The sequence below is a fragment of the Tachyglossus aculeatus genome, chromosome 11 (assembly GCF_015852505.1).
Source record: "Tachyglossus aculeatus isolate mTacAcu1 chromosome 11, mTacAcu1.pri, whole genome shotgun sequence".
NCBI lineage: Eukaryota > Metazoa > Chordata > Mammalia > Monotremata > Tachyglossidae > Tachyglossus > Tachyglossus aculeatus.
Genome location: NC_052076.1, coordinates 54,233,289 through 54,250,790, shown reverse-complemented (window position 1 = coordinate 54,250,790; position 17,502 = coordinate 54,233,289). Strand labels below are relative to the sequence as shown.

The 17,502-nt window shown below is 48.8% G+C and overlaps 1 protein-coding gene across 1 annotated transcript in view; it reads left to right on the top strand.

Annotated features, from left to right (window-relative positions):
- Positions 1 to 17,502, top strand: part of VAC14 (VAC14 component of PIKFYVE complex) — a 177,446-nt gene that overhangs the window by 135,867 nt on the left and 24,077 nt on the right. The gene's annotated exons all lie outside the window — the stretch shown is intronic.

Sequence of the window (17,502 nt, the reverse complement as noted above, 5' to 3'; positions counted from 1 at the left end):
CATATAGAAAAGTCCCTACCCAACAGTGGGCTCACAGTCTAAAAGGGGGAGACAGAGAACAAAACCAAACATACTAACAAAATAAAATAAATAGAATAGATATGTACAAATAAAATAAATAAATAAATAAATAGAGTAATAAATATGTACATACATATATACAGGTGCTGTGGGGAAGGGAAGGAGGTAAGATGGGGGGGATGGAGAGGGGGACGAGGGGGAGAGGAAGGAAGGGGCTCAGTCTGGGAAGGCCTCCTGGAGGAGGTGAGCTCTCAGCAGGGCCTTGAAGGGAGGAAGAGAGCTAGCTTGGCGGATGGGCAGAGGGAGGGCATTCCAGGCCCGGGGGATGATGTGGGCTGGGGGTCGATGGCGGGACAGGCGAGAGCGAGGTACGGTGAGGAGATTAGCGGTGGAGGAGCAGAGGGTGCGAGCTGGGCTGTAGAAGGAGAGAAGGGAGGTGAGGTAGGAGGGGGTGAGGTGATGGACAGCCTTGAAGCCCGGGGTGAGGAGTTTCTGCCTGATGCACAGATTGATTGGTAGCCACTGGAGATTTTTGAGGAGGGGAGTAAGATGCCCAGAGCGTTTCTGGACAAAGACAATCCGGGCAGCAGCATGAAGTCTGGATTAAAGTGGAGAGAGACACGAGGATGGGAGATCAGAGAGAAGGCTGATGCACACAGTAAGCACTCAATAAATACGGTTGAATGAATGAGTGAACCTGGAGCAGGACTCAGAAGCTTTCCCTGGTCTGGTCGCAGACTCCAGAGCCAGACTCTGAGGCTGTGAGAGGCCTCGTGGCATTCCTGAGGGCATCACCGAGTCAGAAACCAGACATTCGAGAGCCGGGGGGAGAGCAAGAACCTGGGGCAGGGTAATAGCGCCGGTTTGGCGATGAGCTCCATCTCTGGATCTGGGCAGGCTGTTTTCTGGCCTCTCAGAAAAGGTAAATGGCTGTGAAACCAGGTGCTGTGGGGAAGCGGAGGAAGGGTGAGGTTAGGGAATTAACAGTTTGGGGAGAGGTTTAGACCACATTTTGGAGGGGGCAGCCTCGGGGGACAAGCGGATTCATACACACACTGACTCAGTGGATTCATTTGTTTTGCTCCAGTGAAGCAGGAGGGGCCAAATGAAATTACCCAAATCCCATAGTTAATTATATGGTACTAATAAAGCAGAATTACTCTAGGTCTAAAGCATGCTTTGGGAAAGAGTCGCCCGATTGACTTAATATGGGGGATGGGGGTGGGGAAGAAGGGCTTAAAAAAAAATAGAAAGCACTCACCCAGACAGTGCTGCTGCTGGTGTTTTATTCTGAGTTCTGTATGTTAGTCATGGGGCAATTAGCACTGAAATGCGAGAGTGACACTTAGAGTAAAAGCTGACTGCATTAATAGCGACTAAGACGAGAAAATGCGGGGGAAGGAGGTAGGCACTCCCAGCTCACACGCCTTCCCCAGATGCCGGCGTCAATTTTTTTCATCCGACCCAAAGCAGACTTTGGGGCTGGAAGCTCTGGCACGCTTTGGGCAGGACAGGACCTGCCCCGATTGGTCTGGGGTGCAGGTCATTTGGGAAAAATGAAAGAGACTTTTTTGGTTCTTTGTTTTGTTTTTGTGGTATTTGGTAAGTGCTTACTATGTGCGAGGCACTGTGGTAAGCGTTAGGGAAGATAGTAGTTAATCAGGCTGGACACTGCCCGCGTCCCACGTGGGGCTCACATTTTAATCCCCGTTTTACAGATGAGGTCCAGAGAAGTGAAGTGACTTACCCAAGGTCACACAGCAGACAAGTGGCGGACCTAGGATTAGAACCCAGGTCCTTCTCACTCCCAGGCCCGTGCTTCATCCCCTGGGCCACACTGCTTCAAGTTCAAGAGGTAACATGAAGAGGAGGGATAGAGTTTCTGTTTCAGTCCCAAATTTCTAATGGCCTCCTCTGGGTACAACAGCCTGGCGTGTTTGGGCCTCGTCTTGCCTTGGGGACCTGAGGTCCAATGCCTCCCACCAGGCTTAGGGGATGCGGCGGGGCCGACAGCCTCTCCCCGCTCCTCCCATGTGGTCACTCCACAAACATCCTCTCCGAGTGTCAAACACATCTTTGCTTCTGGGTTTTGTCACTGCGTGAACAGGCCTCTTCACCCAGGCCTCGGGAGGAGGGATAAGGAAAGGGGAAAGAGGCAAAGGAGAGGGAATGCAAGCTGGCCAGTTGCTCCCAACATGTTTAGATTAGCTCTCATTCTGAGTCCAATGTCCACGTTCTGTTGTTAGTGTTGGAACGATAACAAGATCTGGGAGGGAAGTTGGATTCTGTCCTTAATTGGTGATCCAAGAAAGATCATCCCTGGGAAACAACAAAAAGCTCGCATCCCACTTCCCTCATCTTCTTTGGAAAGACGGCAAGGTCTACCTGTTTATCGGCCCTGGTCTCTCATTTTAATCCCAGTATGTGAGGATAGAAGGGTAGTGGGTTAAGGGATCTTGTCTGTATTTCTTCAAGCTCTTAGTACAGTGCTCTGCACTCAGTAAATACCACTGATTGATTGCTGTGCGGCCGTAGAGCTAGTCTTCAAATTCCCAAGTAAACCGAATATGAAGAGGGAACTGGGAGGGGGTGGAACTCACCCGAGGAAAGACGGTGACTCTTTGCCCCAGTTGAGCAGACAGCGACCATGTAGATGGGGGAGACGTGACTGCCGTTCCATACAGCGGGGCTGGCTCTCCCCAGTTCCTGCTTTGACCAAAATAAAGTAGTCCTCCCCAGGCCCTCCACTCCTGCTTTTTCCCTCTCTTCTGGCACAGTCTCAACTCCTAGTGTCCACAGAAGGCCGGAGGGAAAGACAGGTCTCCGGGTTTTGTTAGTCCCCCCTCCGTACAACTCCTGATTCTAGATTGACTTGGCCCCAGATGCCCCTAAAAGCCTTTGGTGGTGTGCTTCTCCTGGAGAGGGGTCGTATCAACTCCTGGGAAAGTACCAAGGGACCTTGAGCCTCGGGCCTGCTTCTGGTCTCCTCCCCCCGAGATGAGTTGGGGTAACTGAGGCCCAGAGGGGTGAAGCGACTTGCCCAAGGTCGCACGGGAGACGAGCAGTGTGCCCGGGATTGGAACCCAGGTCCTTCTGACTTCCGAGCCTGTGCTCCATCCACTAGGCCACGCTACTTCAAGTTCAAGAGGTAACATGAAGAAGCTTCTCTTTTGACCCCAAACTTCTAATGTCCTCCTCCGGCCCCGATGTTCGGCTGCTTCCTGCTTCCCATCTGTGGGCAGAATGTGTCTCTGCTCTACTGCTATCCTCTCTTCCCCACCTCCCTCCGCTGGGCCCAACTTTCCAACAAGCTTAAGACTCAGAAGGACTCAAAGGACGGTGGAAAGTAGCAGAAGTTAACCGGACCAAAGCATCCCAGCCACACTAGATGCTTAGTTGTGGTGGTATTTATTGAGTGCTTACTAGGTACAGAGAACTATGTTAAGTGCTTGGGAGAGGACACTACAACAGAGTTGGCAGAAACTTTCCCTGCCCACAATGAGTTTGTAAACAGTCTTGAGGGGGAGGCAGAGATAGAAATAAATAAATTATGATATAATTTATATTATATATTTATATGCGTGTGTATATGTACATTTATAGATAGACGTGTATTTTTATGGCCAAGTAGTGTGCCCTAATGGATAGATCACAGGCTTAGGAGTTGGAAGAACCTGGGTTCTAATCCCAGATCTATTACTTGCCTGCTGTGTGACTTTGGGTGAGTCACTTAACTTCCCTGTGCCTCAGTTATCTCATCTGTAAAATGGGTTCCGTATGGGAAATGGACGGTGTCCAGCCTAGCTAGCTCGGATCGACCCCAGCACTTAGTTCAGTGCCCTTGAAAGTGTTTAACAAATACCATAAAAAAACATAAATTATACTCTAGAATATACACTCTAGAATAGAATCGATGTTCTTAGGGCGGATTGTCCCAATTGGTTTTAAAAGCCTTACCTGCTCTCTCCTTCCCACCCTCATGGATTAAAGTACAGTATGCGTTCCCTTAGAATTCCTAGATTTTTGTTTTGTTTTGTTTAAAAGGTATTTGTTAAGCGCTTACTATTTGCCAGGCACCGTACTCAACACTAGGGTAGATACAAGCCAAATCCGGTTGGACACAGTCCATGTTTCAGATGGGGCTCACAGGTAACTGAGGTAACTGAGGCCCCAAGAAGTTACATGATTTGCCCAAGTTCACACAGCAGGCAAGTACATATTTATTATTTATTTTGTTAATGATGTGCATATAGCTTTAATTCTATTTGTTCTGACGATTTTGACACCTGTCTACATGTTTTGTTCTGTCATCTGCCTCCCTGTTCTAGACTGTGAGCCTGTTGTTGGGTAGGGACGGTCTCTATATGTTGCCGATTTGTACTTTCCAAGCGCTTAGTACAGTGCTCTGCACACAGTAAGTGCTCAGTAAATACGATTGAATGAATGAATGAATGAATTTAATATTTATTTTGTTAATGATGTGCATATAGCTTTAACTCTGTTTGTTCTAACGATTTTGACACCTGTCTACATGTTTTGTTCTGTCATCTGCCTCCCTCTTCTAGACTGTGAGCCAGTTGTTGGGTAGGGACCGTCTCTATATGTTGCCGACTTGTACTTTCCAAGCGCTTAGTACAGTGCTCTGCACACAGTAAGCGTTCAGTAAATACGATTGAATGAATGAAGTGGAAGAGCTGGGATTAGAGCCCAGGTCCTTCTGACTCTCAGAGCTGCGGCTCGATCCACTGGGCCAAAAGTCCCCTTGAAGGCAGCCCACCCTCACGTCTCCATCCCTTTCCTCCTCTCCCTCTTTGGGAAATGAGCCACAGAGATGAGCACAGCAGGCCAGGTGCGTGGCAGGGAGACTCAGAAGGGGTGTCCATCTGGGACTCAGAGACTGGGTAGGAGGGGGTGATAGAAGACCAACTCTTGGGCCGGGCAGCAGCAGGTCGTGGAGGGGCCACTCTAGCCCATTTCATTGGCAAAGGCGGTCGAGCAGGAGCAAACCCCCCTGCATCTCTTCTGTTGGGCCCTGGTGGTTAGGGAAGACTTTTACGTGAAATATTGTTCCTGGTCCCCTGCTCTTCCCTAGTCAGGCATTGCTTCAATGTTTGTGATACACACCTGACTCGGACAATCCCGTAATGCACCCTGATCCTGTTCCACTCCAGAATCCCGACTCAACACACCTCCATCACCCATGCAGGCAGTGGAAGCCCCCAACGGGGGCACGCTCCCCCTTTAGTTGCTCCCGTGCTTGATCGCTCCCCCCTGCCAATTCTGCTTTTTGCACCACCCCTTGCGAAGCCCCTGGGAATGATGACTAGCCCTCTAATTCAGAAAATTAATCTGGGTAGGTTTTTAATGCTCGCAATCTGCCTTGCATTGTTAAGGCTATGGGGTTGCACCTGGCTCCCCAGGTGGCAATGAGCAATCCTGAAAGCTTTTCCCCATTGGGAGTCCCCAATCTGCACGGGGTCATTGTCCTTCTATCCCAGTCTCCCCGCCAAACCGTACTAAGCTCCAATACATCCGTTCCAAAAATCATCATCCCTGAACCTCCGAACTGCGTTGGGCAGCAGGAACTCTTTTTCTTCCACCCTTTCTCTATTTGTAGGGTATTTGATCCTCTACAGTCTCTCCATTTCAAGGAGGTGCCAGACTGCAGCTCAAGTAATCTGTTGGGGCGGCGGGGTTGGTCCTTTCAATCCCCCTGACACAGCAGAGACTAACTCCATGACCTTTAGACTGGGAGCCCTATGCGTGTCTGATCTGATTAGATTCCATCTACACAGTGTTTAGTACAGTGCTTGGCACATAGTAAGTGATTAACAAATACCACGATTATCATCATCACCCTTGGGGAAGGAGCCAAAGTCCCACCCCAGAACCACAGCAAGAGCTGCAGGGAGGCCCAGCTGCCAAGGTATAAGGGTAGCCCAGAGGGGCCAAGGAAGGAAGGAAAGGAACAAAGTCATTTGCTCATGTGGCTTCGACTTCCATCTCTGAGCAGGTGATTCCCAAATCTCCATCTCCATCCCTGATCTCTCTCCCTCTTTGCGGTTTTGCATCTCCTCCTGCCTTCGAGACGTCTCTCCTTGGATGTCCGGCCATCACCTCAAATTTAATGTCAAAAATCAATCAATCAATCGTATTTATTGAGCGCTTACTGTGTGCAGAGCACTGTACTAAGCGCTTGGGAAGTACAAGTTGGCAACATATAGAGACAGTCCCTACCCAACAGTGGGCTCACAGTCAAAAACAGAACTCCTTATCTTCCCACCCAAACCCTGCCCTTCCCCTGCCTTTCCCATCGCTGTAGGAAAGTATCACCATCCTTCCTGTCTCACGAGCCCATAACCTTGGCATTATCCTTGACTCCTTTCTCTCATTCAGAGGAGCAGCGTGGCTCAATGGAAAGAGCACGGGCTTTGGAGTCAGAGGTCATGGGGTCAAATTCCGCTCCGCCAATTGTCAGCTGTGTGACTTTGGACAAGTCACTTAACTTCTCTGTGCCTCAGTTCCCTCATCTGTAAAATGGGGATTAAGACTTTGAGCCCCACATGGGACAACCTGATCACCTTGTATCCCCCCAGCACTTAGAACAGTGCTTTGCACATAGTAAGCGCTTAACAAATACCATCATTATTATTATTCAACCCACATATTCAGTCTATCACTAGATCTTGTCAGTTCAACCTTCACAGCTATTACCACGTTAATCCAAGGATTTAGCCTATCCCACTTTGATTGCTGTATCAGCCTCCTTGCTGACCTCCCTGCCTCTTGTGTCTCCCCACTCCGGTCTATACTTCACTGCACTGCCTGGATCATTTTTCTACTCAACCCTCACAGCTATTACCACGTTAATCCAAGGATTGAGCCTTTCCCGCCTTGATTACTGTATCAGCCTCCTTGCTGACCTCCCTGCCTCTTGTATCTCCCCACTCCAGTCTATACTTCACTGCCTGGATCATTTTTCTACAAAAACGTTCAGGCCGCTTCTCAAGAACCTCCAGTGATTGCCCATCCACGTGCGCATTAAACAGAAACTCTTCATCACCGGCTCTAAAGCACTCAATCACCTCGCCCCTCCTACCTCACCTCTCTGCTCTCCTATTACAACCCAACCCACACACTTGGCTCGTCTAATACAAACTTACTCACTCTACCTCGGTCTCATCTGTCTGGCTGCTGACCTTCGCCCAAATCCTGCCTGTGGCCTAGAAGGCCCTCCCTCTTCATATACGACAGACAATTCCTCTCCCCCCACCCCACAAAGCCTTAATTGAAGGCATATCTCCTCCAAGAGGCCTTCCCTGACTAAGCCCTCTTTTCTGCTTTTTCTTTTCTTCCACTTAGTTCTATGTCTCCATGACTCGCTCCCTTTATTTATTCATCCCAGCCCCACAGCCCTTATGCACATATCTGTGATTCATTTATTTATAGTAATGTCTGTCACTCTTTCTAGACCGTAAGCTTATCGTGGGCAGGGAATGTGTCTGTTATACTGTTATTTTGTACTCTCCCAGGCACATAGCACAGTGCTCTGCACACAGTAAGTGCTCAGTAAAAACAGTTGATTGATTGTCGGAAAGACCAAGCTTCTACCTCCGGGATGGGGAGTGGCGAGCCTCATCACAGTCTTCTAGACTGTGAGCCCACTGTTGAGTAGGGACCGTCTCTATGTGTTGCCAACTTGTACTTCCCAAGCGCTTAGTACAGTGCTCTGCACACAGTAAGCGCTCAATAAATACGATTGAATGAATGAATGAATGAATGAAGGCCCGGCACAGTGTCCCGAGCTGCTCTTCTAGAGGCTGGGACAGAACAGGCTGAAGTTCAGAGTGAACAACATTTGTAACAGCAGCCAGATTTTCCCACTCGGAAGGAAGGGAGCGGGAGAATGATGGCCTTCTCTCTGCCATCCTCTTCCTTTCCCCCCTCCCCACGTAAAGCCTTACGGTGGGGCAGGGGCTGTGGCCACAACGCCCTGAAGTACCTTGCTGTCGGCCCCCAAAGAGCCTGTGAGCTGAGGACTCCTAGGCACTGCCCAGTTTCTACAGTAGAATCAGACAACCTCTCACTCCCTTTATCTCCGCGGTAGCAGGCTGCCCTTTCGGGAAAGGTGAAACAACCAATGGCGAACAAAGGTAGTTGATAATTATCCAGAGAATTTTGAAAACTGAAGTGGTGGGAGAAAGAGAAGAAGAAAGCGGTGGAAAATCCGAGTTTGCCCTCTGGCTCCTGATAGCTGTGGGTGGCTGTTCCTCACTTGCCTCTCCACCCACTTCTCCCTTCTTTGAGGTTTTATAATTAGTAGGGCACAGAGAGGGAGAATCCTCTCTGGGCGTGTCGCTGTGACAGATTGGTACAACTTCTCATGGGGGATCGTGTAAGCACAAGCTCAGGAACCTCCTAAGAGGAACTGGGAAAAGCTCAGGGCACCTCAGCCCAGCACTTGACTCTGGTCCAAATGGAACTGGGAGTAAGAAGGCTCCGGGTAGGATCGGGGAGAGCTGCTCTTGGCAAATCCCAAGGTGCCCTGTTGAACCTGAGAGGGAATCTACTCAGAAGCAGCATGGCCTAGTGAAAAGAGCATGGGCGTGAGAGTCGGGACCTGGGTTCTGATCCCAGCTCTGCCGCTTGTCTGCTCTGTGAGCTTGGGCAAGTCACTCCTTTGGACTTCAGTTCCCTAATCTGCAAAATGAGGATCCATTACCTGTTCTCCCTCCTATTAGTTTGTAAGCTCACGTGGGACATGGTTATCTTGCATCTACCTCAGCGCTTAGTACAGTGCTTGGCACATAATAAGTGCTTAACGAGTACCATAATTGTTGTTATTATTCAAGCACATCTGCCACATATTGAGGTCTCATCTTCTCTCTCCTCTTCCTCTTTCTATGAAATCTTGTGAGCCATGCTGAGCCTTGTCCAGACCGAAGCGGTTCCTTGCTTTCTTCCAGCTGCCTTTCCATTCTAAACCAAAGGATCCTCATTTCCCGAGCATAAGGACCCTTCTCTTTCCCCGTGAGAACTGTTCCCCTCCATGCAACAGATCAACGGGTGACTGGTTTTCTCTAGCCCTGTTGATCAGGTCTTTTAAAGGGTTGATATCATCTGCATTTTTGATGACCCTCTCAACCAGGGAACACTGAGGACCGTGCAAGCCCCTGGGTCGCCCCTATGTTGGAGGTGGGGAAACCGAGATATAGGGAAGGGTAAAGTCAGTCAATTTATTGAGCACTTACTATGCAGAGCACTGTACTGAGCACTGGAGAGACTACACTATAACAGAAGCAAGTTCCATCCTCACAACAAATTTGCAGTTCAGAGGGACCAACCCAAAGTTACCTGGTGATATAGAGGAAGGATCACATGCGTAACTCCAGAGTCCTATCATGACAGGGGAAGGCCCAACAGAGTTTTGCTCACATCATGGCCTCATGGATAAAGCCCGGGCCTTGGAGCCTGGGTTCTAATCCCACCTCCGCCACTTGTCTGCTGTTAACTCTGGGCAAGGCACTTCACTTCTCTGTTCAGCAGTTACGTCATCTGTAAAATGGGGATTAAGACTGTGAGCCCCATGTGGGACGTGGACTGCGTCCTACCTGATTACTTTTTATCTACCCCAGTGCTTAGAACAGTGCCTGTCACATAGCACTTGGCAAATACCATTAAAAAACAGTAGGAACGATTCTCCTGGAGACTGATCATCAGCATAGTCACTTTTTGTTTCTCTCCATCTAGTAGATATGGGGAAGCGGGCCTTCGTCAACATCGTTCTCAACATTCTCGAGTATTTTCTGTGGGCAGAGCCGTGCACCAAACACTACAAAGTTAGTTGGCATTGGCCAGTGACTTCCCATTTGGTCCCCAAATCAGAGCTGTTCTATAGCACGCACGCAGAAACACATACTTAGCCGCTCCAGGTTTCCCATGTCTTTGGCATGTGGGCTGGGATGGCAGTTTTGACTGTATCCCTTGACAGTGGCTTCAGCTGTTGGCTGTTATCATGGAGACAGCAGCAGCAGCAGCAGCAGCTGCGGTTGACATTTGGTTTTGACCAGTTGTTCCCACCAGGCTTTCAGTTCCCCAGGCCCCTCCAGGCCTGCTATTCAGAAGCATTTCCAAGTTACCACCCAATAGCACAAAGCCCGTCGCCCCACCTGGAAGAGCCGGGAGGGGCCCTGTAAATGCCAAGGGCAGAGAGGCATAACTGGAGCCCTCCTTCCTGCCCGTCAGGGGTTTTGGAGTTCACCCCTAGCCCGGTGTCGAGAGCGAACACCTGGTTAATATGTGATGCAACACAGTGGGTATTGATCGGCTCTCAGCCCGAATGTGGCAACACTGGAGATGATAGGCGACATGTTGACTGTCCGATGGTTGTGGTTGATTTCCATCAATCAATAGCAGCGTGGCCCAATGGTTAGAGCACGGACCTGGGACCCTGGGTTCTAATCCCAGCTCCGCCATTTGTCTGCTGTGTGACCTTGGGCAAGTCATTCAACTTCTCTGTGCCTCAGTTCCCTCATCTGTACAATTAAGACTGTTAGCCCTTAGTGGGACAAGAACTGTGTCCAACCTAATTATCTTGTATCTGCTCCAGCGCTTAGAACAGTGCCTGGCACCTAGTAAGCGCTTAACAAATATCATCATTCTTATTATTATTATTGAGTGCTTACTGTATGCGGAGCTCCATACTGAGTGCCTGGGAGAGTTCAATATAACAAGAGTTGGCAGGCATGTTTCCTTCCCACAGGGAACTTATAGTCTAGAACCGCAGGGCCCCTCCCAGCAAGTCCAGGTGGGCGATGGGTTTCGCTCCATTGAGTGGTGGCTGATTTGCTCCCAGAAATTTGAAACCACCTCAGGTAGGTGGCATCAGCTCTGGGGCACCCTTGGCTTGCCAGACAAAGTGTTTGGGTGCCCCTTGGACTTTCAGTCAATCAGTCAATCAGCAGTATTTAATGAGCACTTACTGTGAACAGAGCACTGTTCTAAGCATTTGAAAACACCATAATAAGAAATACCATTTCCGGGGTATTTATTCAGCACCTACTGAATGCAGTGCACTTAATAATAATAATAGTGATAGCATTTATTAAGCGCTTACTATGTGCAAAGCGCTGTTCTAAGCGCTGGATAGGTTACAAGGTGATCAGGTTGTCCCACGGGGGGCTCACGGTCTTAATCCCCATTTTACAGATGAGGGAACTGAGGCACAGAGAAGTTAAGCGGCCTGCCCAAAGTCACACAGCTGACAAGTGGCGGAGCCGGGATTTGAACCCCTGACCTCTGACTCCAAAGCCCGCGCTCTTTCAATCAATCAATCAATCGTATTTATTGAGCGCTTACTGTGTGCAGAGCACTGTACTAAGCACTTGGGAAGTACAGGTTGGCAACATCTAGATTAGCTTGGCTCTTAGGTTGGCTCTTTCCACTGAGCCACGTTGCTTCTCACTTGTGAGTGCTTGGGAGAGTTAAACAGTGCCAGTCCCTTGAGGGCACTTTTTTATGGTATTTGTTAGGTGTTTACTTGTACTTCCCAAGCGCTTAGTACAGTGCTCTGCACACAGTAAGCGCTCAATAAATATGATTGATTGATTTACTATTTGCCAGGCACTGTACTAAGCGCCGGGGTAGATAGAAGTAAGCAGGGTCTGTGTCCCATGTGGCGTTCACAGTCCTAATGCCCATCTTACAGAACGGTTAACTGAGGCACGGAGAAGTGAAGCGACCTGCCCAAGGTCACACACAACAGACAAGTGGCAGAGCCAGGATTAGAACCCAAGTCCACCTGAGTCCCAGGTCCGTGCTCTGTCCGCTAGACCTTGCTGCTTTTTGGTTTTTTTCCCTGTCTGCTGGATCCAGAGCCCAAGGATGAAGCAGGGAGGTTGGAGCCCCAAAGTCCTGCTGCCTACCCAGTGTTCGCTGCTCAGTGATTTGGGTAATGTTTCTCCATTACCGAGTGTTCTCAGATTTTCCCAGCGCCATCAAAAAAAAAAAGAAAAAAATCCTCTTCAGTTAATCAAAACCAGGCTGGCACTGAGGTCACAGTTTTTCACTCAGACTTGGATTTTGTGGAAAGGGGAAGCAGGATATTTAACAGCAACATGTCCAGGTCTGTTTGAGGGTAGGGGAGCAGGGAGAAACTTGATTTTGGGGAGCTCTCTGGGCATCTTCAGTTCAGTTCACCGCCCCCCCCCGCCCCATGTCCTGAGGTCTGAGTCATTCATTCAGTTGTATTTATTGAGTGCTGACTGTGTGCAAAACACTGGACTAAGCATTGAATCTCTCAGGGCACTTCCTAGAAGCTGAGAAGAGTGGAATCAGGAATGGCAGTGAAGAACTAGGGAAGTAGGAGTGGGCCTGAAAGAGTTGGGGTGATGATAAATGAATGAACGAATCATGGTGTTTGTTAAGCGCTTACTATATGCCAGATTTGTTCTAAGCAGTGGGGTAGATAGAAGGTTTTATAAGGGCTGGAACAGGCCCTGGACCTACATGGGGCTCACAATCTAAGTAGGAGGGAGTAGAATTAAATCCCTATTTTGAAGATGAGAATACTGAGGCACAGAGAAGTTAACTGACTTGGCCAAGGTCACACAGTAGAAAAGTGGCACATGCAGGATTAGAACACAGGTCCTCTGACTCCCAGCCCCATGCTGCTTTTCTAAGCAGCCTGAAACCAAGCAACCCTGAAACCGACTGTAGGGGAAGCCCCCAGGAAGAAGAGCCACCTTCCTATTGCTGAGATGGAAAATCACGTAATAATGATGGCATGTGTTAAGCGCTTACTATGTGTCAAGAGCTGTTCTAAGCGCTGGGGTAGATACAAGGTAATCAGGTTGTTCCACGTGAGGCTCGCAGTCTCAATCCCCATTTTCCAGATTAGGTAACTGAGGCCCAGAGAAGTTAAGTGACATGGCCAAAGTCACACAGCTGACAAGTGGCAGAGCTGGGATTAGATCCCACGACCTCTGACTCCCAAGCACGGGCTCTTTCCACTAATCCAGCCCCTTTCCTACTTCCTGGATCTCAGCCAGTCAATCAGTCATTGGTATTTACTGAGTTTTTCCTTTTCACGGAGCTCTGTACTAAACTCTTGGGAACATTCAGTGGAATAGAGTTGGTAGATGTGATCCCTACCTGCAGGGAGCATACAATGTCCAGGGAGTTAAAGACATAAAAATCAATCAATCGTATTTATTGAGTGCTATGCTTGGCACATAGTAAGCGCTCCTTCCTCTCCCCCTCCTCCCCCCATCCCCTCCACCCTACCTCCTTCCCCTCCCCACACACCTGTATATATGTTTGTACAGATTTATTACTCTATTTATTTTACTTTGTTAATATCATCAATCGTATTTATTGAGCGCTTACTATGTGCAGAGCACTGTACTAAGCGCTTGGGAAGTACAAATTGGCAACATATAGAGACAGTCCCTAGTCTATGTTTGGTTTTGTTGTCTGTCTCCCCCTTCTAGACTGTGAGCCCGCTGTTGGGTAGGGACCATCTCTATATGTTGCCAACTTGGACTTCCCCAGCGCTTAGTACAGTGCTCTGCACACAGTAAGCGCTCAATAAATACGAATGAATGACTGAACAAATACCGTTATTATTATTATCCTCTGCTTGTCATCACATTCTGGATGCTATTGGACCGAGAACAATTCTGCCCCAGAGCTAGAACAACTGCGTAGCTTCAGATGGGAATCCCCACTCCCAGGGGTCTCCAAGCGGAGGTGGTCATCCCATTCCCTCCCCTCCCATGAAGTCAAGAAGAGCCAGATAATAATAATAATAATAATGGCATTTATTAAGCGCTTACTATGTGCAAAGCACTGTTCTAAGCGCTGGGGGGATACAAGGTATGAGGTTGTCCCACGTGGGGCTCACAGTCTTCATCCCCATTTTACAGATGAGGGAACTGAGGCACAGAGAAGTTAAGTGACTTGCCCAAAGTCACATAGCTAAGTGGCGGAGCCAGAATTCGAACCCATGACCTTCGACTCCAAAGCCCGGGAGAGGAGGAATCACTTCCAGCCAACTGCCCTGTGGGATCCAGGAGGTCGGCTGAAGGACTTGGGGAGGCGTTGGTGGGTGTCTGTAAGACGTCACAAGCCCAGACCTTTGTGCCGTTTTCCAGATGGATGTGGGCTGCAGGTTCCCTGGACCTTTCCCCGCTCCCGGTGCCTGTTACAAAGCTCCCAGAACCACTGACTCCTTCTCCCTTATTCCACTCCCATTGTTCTCCTGTCCGTACTGGAGGCTTAACCCTGGCCTTGTCGAGGAGTCACAAGGAGCCAGCGTAGCTGCACCAATTCCCTAAACCCGTCATTAACTCGAGTGTACATGGAGCCGCTTGGGGAAGCAGCGTAGCATGGTGGACAGATCATGGGTTCTAATCCCGGCTCTGCCACTCGTCTGCCGTGTGACCTTGGCCAAGTCACTTCACTTCCCTGGGCCTCAGTTACCTCATCTGTAAAATGGGGATTGAGACTGGGAGCCCCACGTGGGCCAGGGACTGTGTCCAACCCAATTTGCTTGCATCCACCCCAGTGCTTAGTACAGTGGCTGGCGCACAGTAAGCGCTTAACAAATGCCACAGTTATTTTTATTATGGAACCCAATGAGGGGAAACATTGTCAGGTATCTTTAACTGTGCCTGCTCAATATGGAGTCCGGCACTCCATATTGACTCATCTCAAGTCACGAGATAAGTCTCGAGTCATCTCATCTCACGAGTATTAATCGTATTGAGTACTTACTGTGTGCAGAGCACTGTACTAGAAGCAGCGTGGCTCAGTGGAAAGAGCATGGGCTTTGGAGTCCAAGGTCATGGGTTCAAATCCCGGCTCCGCCACCTGTCTGCTGTGTGACCTTGGGTGAGTCACTTAACTTCTCTGAGCCTCAGTGACCGCACCTGTAAAATGGGGATTACAACTGTGAGCCCCCCATGGGACAACCTGATCACCTTGTAACCTCCCCAGCATTTAGAACAGTGCTTTGCACCCAGTAAGCGCTTAACAAATGCCATCATTATTATTACTAAGCACTTGGAAGAGTACAATGCAACAGAGTCAATGGGCATGTTCAGTTTCTCAACAAGCTTATAGTCTGGGGGGAGATGGACATTAATATAAATAAATTTTGGATATGTACATAAGTGCTGTGGGGCTGAGTGGGGCATGAATAAATGGTGTAAATCCAAGTGCAGAGGAAGAGGAAGGGAGAGGAAATGAGGACATAGGGAAGGTCTCTTTTAATAAGGTTTTGAAGGTGGGGAAAGTGATCATTTGTCAGATATGAAGAGGTAGGGTGTTCCAGACTAGAAGCAGGATGCAGGCAAGAGGTCAGCAGTGAGATAGATGAGATCGCGATACAGTGAGTAGCTTGACTTTAGAGGAGCAAAGTGGGCAGGTGGTATAGGAAATCAGGGAGGTGACGTAGGAGGGGGCAAGGTGATTAAGTGCTTTAAAGCCAAGAGTAGGGAGTTTCTGTTTGATGTGGAGGTGGATGGGCAACCACTGGGGTTCCTTAAGGAGTGGGGAAACACGAATTTCATATTTCTATAGAAAAACGATCCAGGCAGCAGAGTGAAATCTGGACCAGAATGTGGAGATACAGGAGGCAGGGAGGTCAGCAAGGAGGCTGTTGCAGTAAATAAGGGGGATATAAGTGCTTGGATTAATGGGAGTATGGAGGGAGAGGAAAGGGTGGATTTTGGCAATGTTGCGAAGGTAGAACCGACAGGATCCGGTGACAGATTGAATATGTGAGTTGAGTGAGACAGATTAGCCAAGAATAACGACAAGGTTATGGGTGGGTGTGGACAGGCATGGTGGTGCTCTGTACGGTGATGGGAAAGTAAAGGGGAGGACAGGGTTTGGGTGAGAAGAGAGGAGTTCTGTTTTGGATGTTAAGTGTGAGGCATCGGTAGTACATCCCAATAGAGGTGTCCTAAAAACAGGAGGAAATGTGAGACTACAGAGAAAGAAGTCTGAGCAGGGAGGGAGTTGTGTGTGTGCGTGTGTGTGCTACACTGGTACAGCTTGTCTGTAGGTTGTGTAGCATCACACTCAAGGGGAGAAGACACATCAGCTAGACATACAGCACTGAATATACCAGTCCAAGAGGCACATTATGCTCTGGAAACTGGAAAGAGATCCCAAGGGGTCATCTGCTCAAGCCTCCTCCTTTGGAAAAGTCGACAGCTGAGGTAAGTGGTGACCTCTACTCTGGTCACCACACATTCCCTCAAGAAACTCCCACGTAACATGACATGGCTCCTCTCCCCCCCATTGCTGCTATACAGTGGAATCTGAGGGCTGACTGGGATTTTAACATCACCGGTCAATCGTATTTATTGAGCACTTACAGTGTGCGGAGAACTAGCTCAACTCACTCCCTTTGCTCTACCCCCCGTCCTCACAGCATTTTTGTATATATCTATAATTCTATGTACTTATATTGATGCCTGTCTACTTGTTTTGATGAGTATATGTCTATAATTCTATTTATTTATATTGATGCCCGTTTACTTGTTTTGAAGACTGTCTCCCCCTTTCTAGACTGTAGGCCCGGTGTGGGCAGGGATTGTCTATCGCTGAGTTCTGCTTTCCAAGCACTTAGTACCGTGCTCTGCACATAGTAAGCACTCAATAAATGCAATTGAATGAATGAATTAATAAAAACTTAGCTTTTGGGAGAGTACAATATAACAGGCACATGCCCTGCCCACAACAAGCTTAAGGTGATTGTTCCTTGTCCTTAAATTGTCCATGATTTCTTATGGTATTTAAGCGATTTCTATGTGCCAGGCACTGTTCTAGTGTAGATACAAGCTAATTGGGTTCGACACAGTCCACATCCCACGTGGGGCTCACAGTCTTAGTCCCCATTTTACAGACGAGGTAACTAAGGCACAGAGAAGTGATTTGCCCGAGGTCACAGAGTAGAAGCAGCGGAGTTGAGAACAGGACCAATGTCCTGGGAAAACCTAAGCTTCCCTTAGAATCCCTCCCCACTAAGTCGTCAGCTTCTTCACGAGACAATAAGGTGGTTACCCATGTCTCACTGTGAGACTAAATGAGGTTAGGAGCTGGATTAAGCCAGGCACGCTGGACCTGATACAAGGTGAGCAGGGTCGGAGGGAACTAAGCTCATGCGTGCTCTCGCTTCCGCTTGTTGGAGAAAGCCCACTCGTAACAATCCGAGGCGGGTGCCAGCTCCAAGTGTGGTGCCAAAATACAGTGCCATTTAGCGGCGACTTAGAAGTCTTCTCAGCTTTCACACCTGCAATCACACATTCTCCCCATCTGCACCCAATTCTGGGATAGGAGTGGAAGCAGGCTGGAAACAGTTTCCAAGACTAATGCATCTGGGTTTCTGGAGGTGTCCTGTGTTTTACTGTAATTTTCCTGCCCCAGTCACCTAACCGAATATCTATTTGATGTTGCATTTGATGTTACACA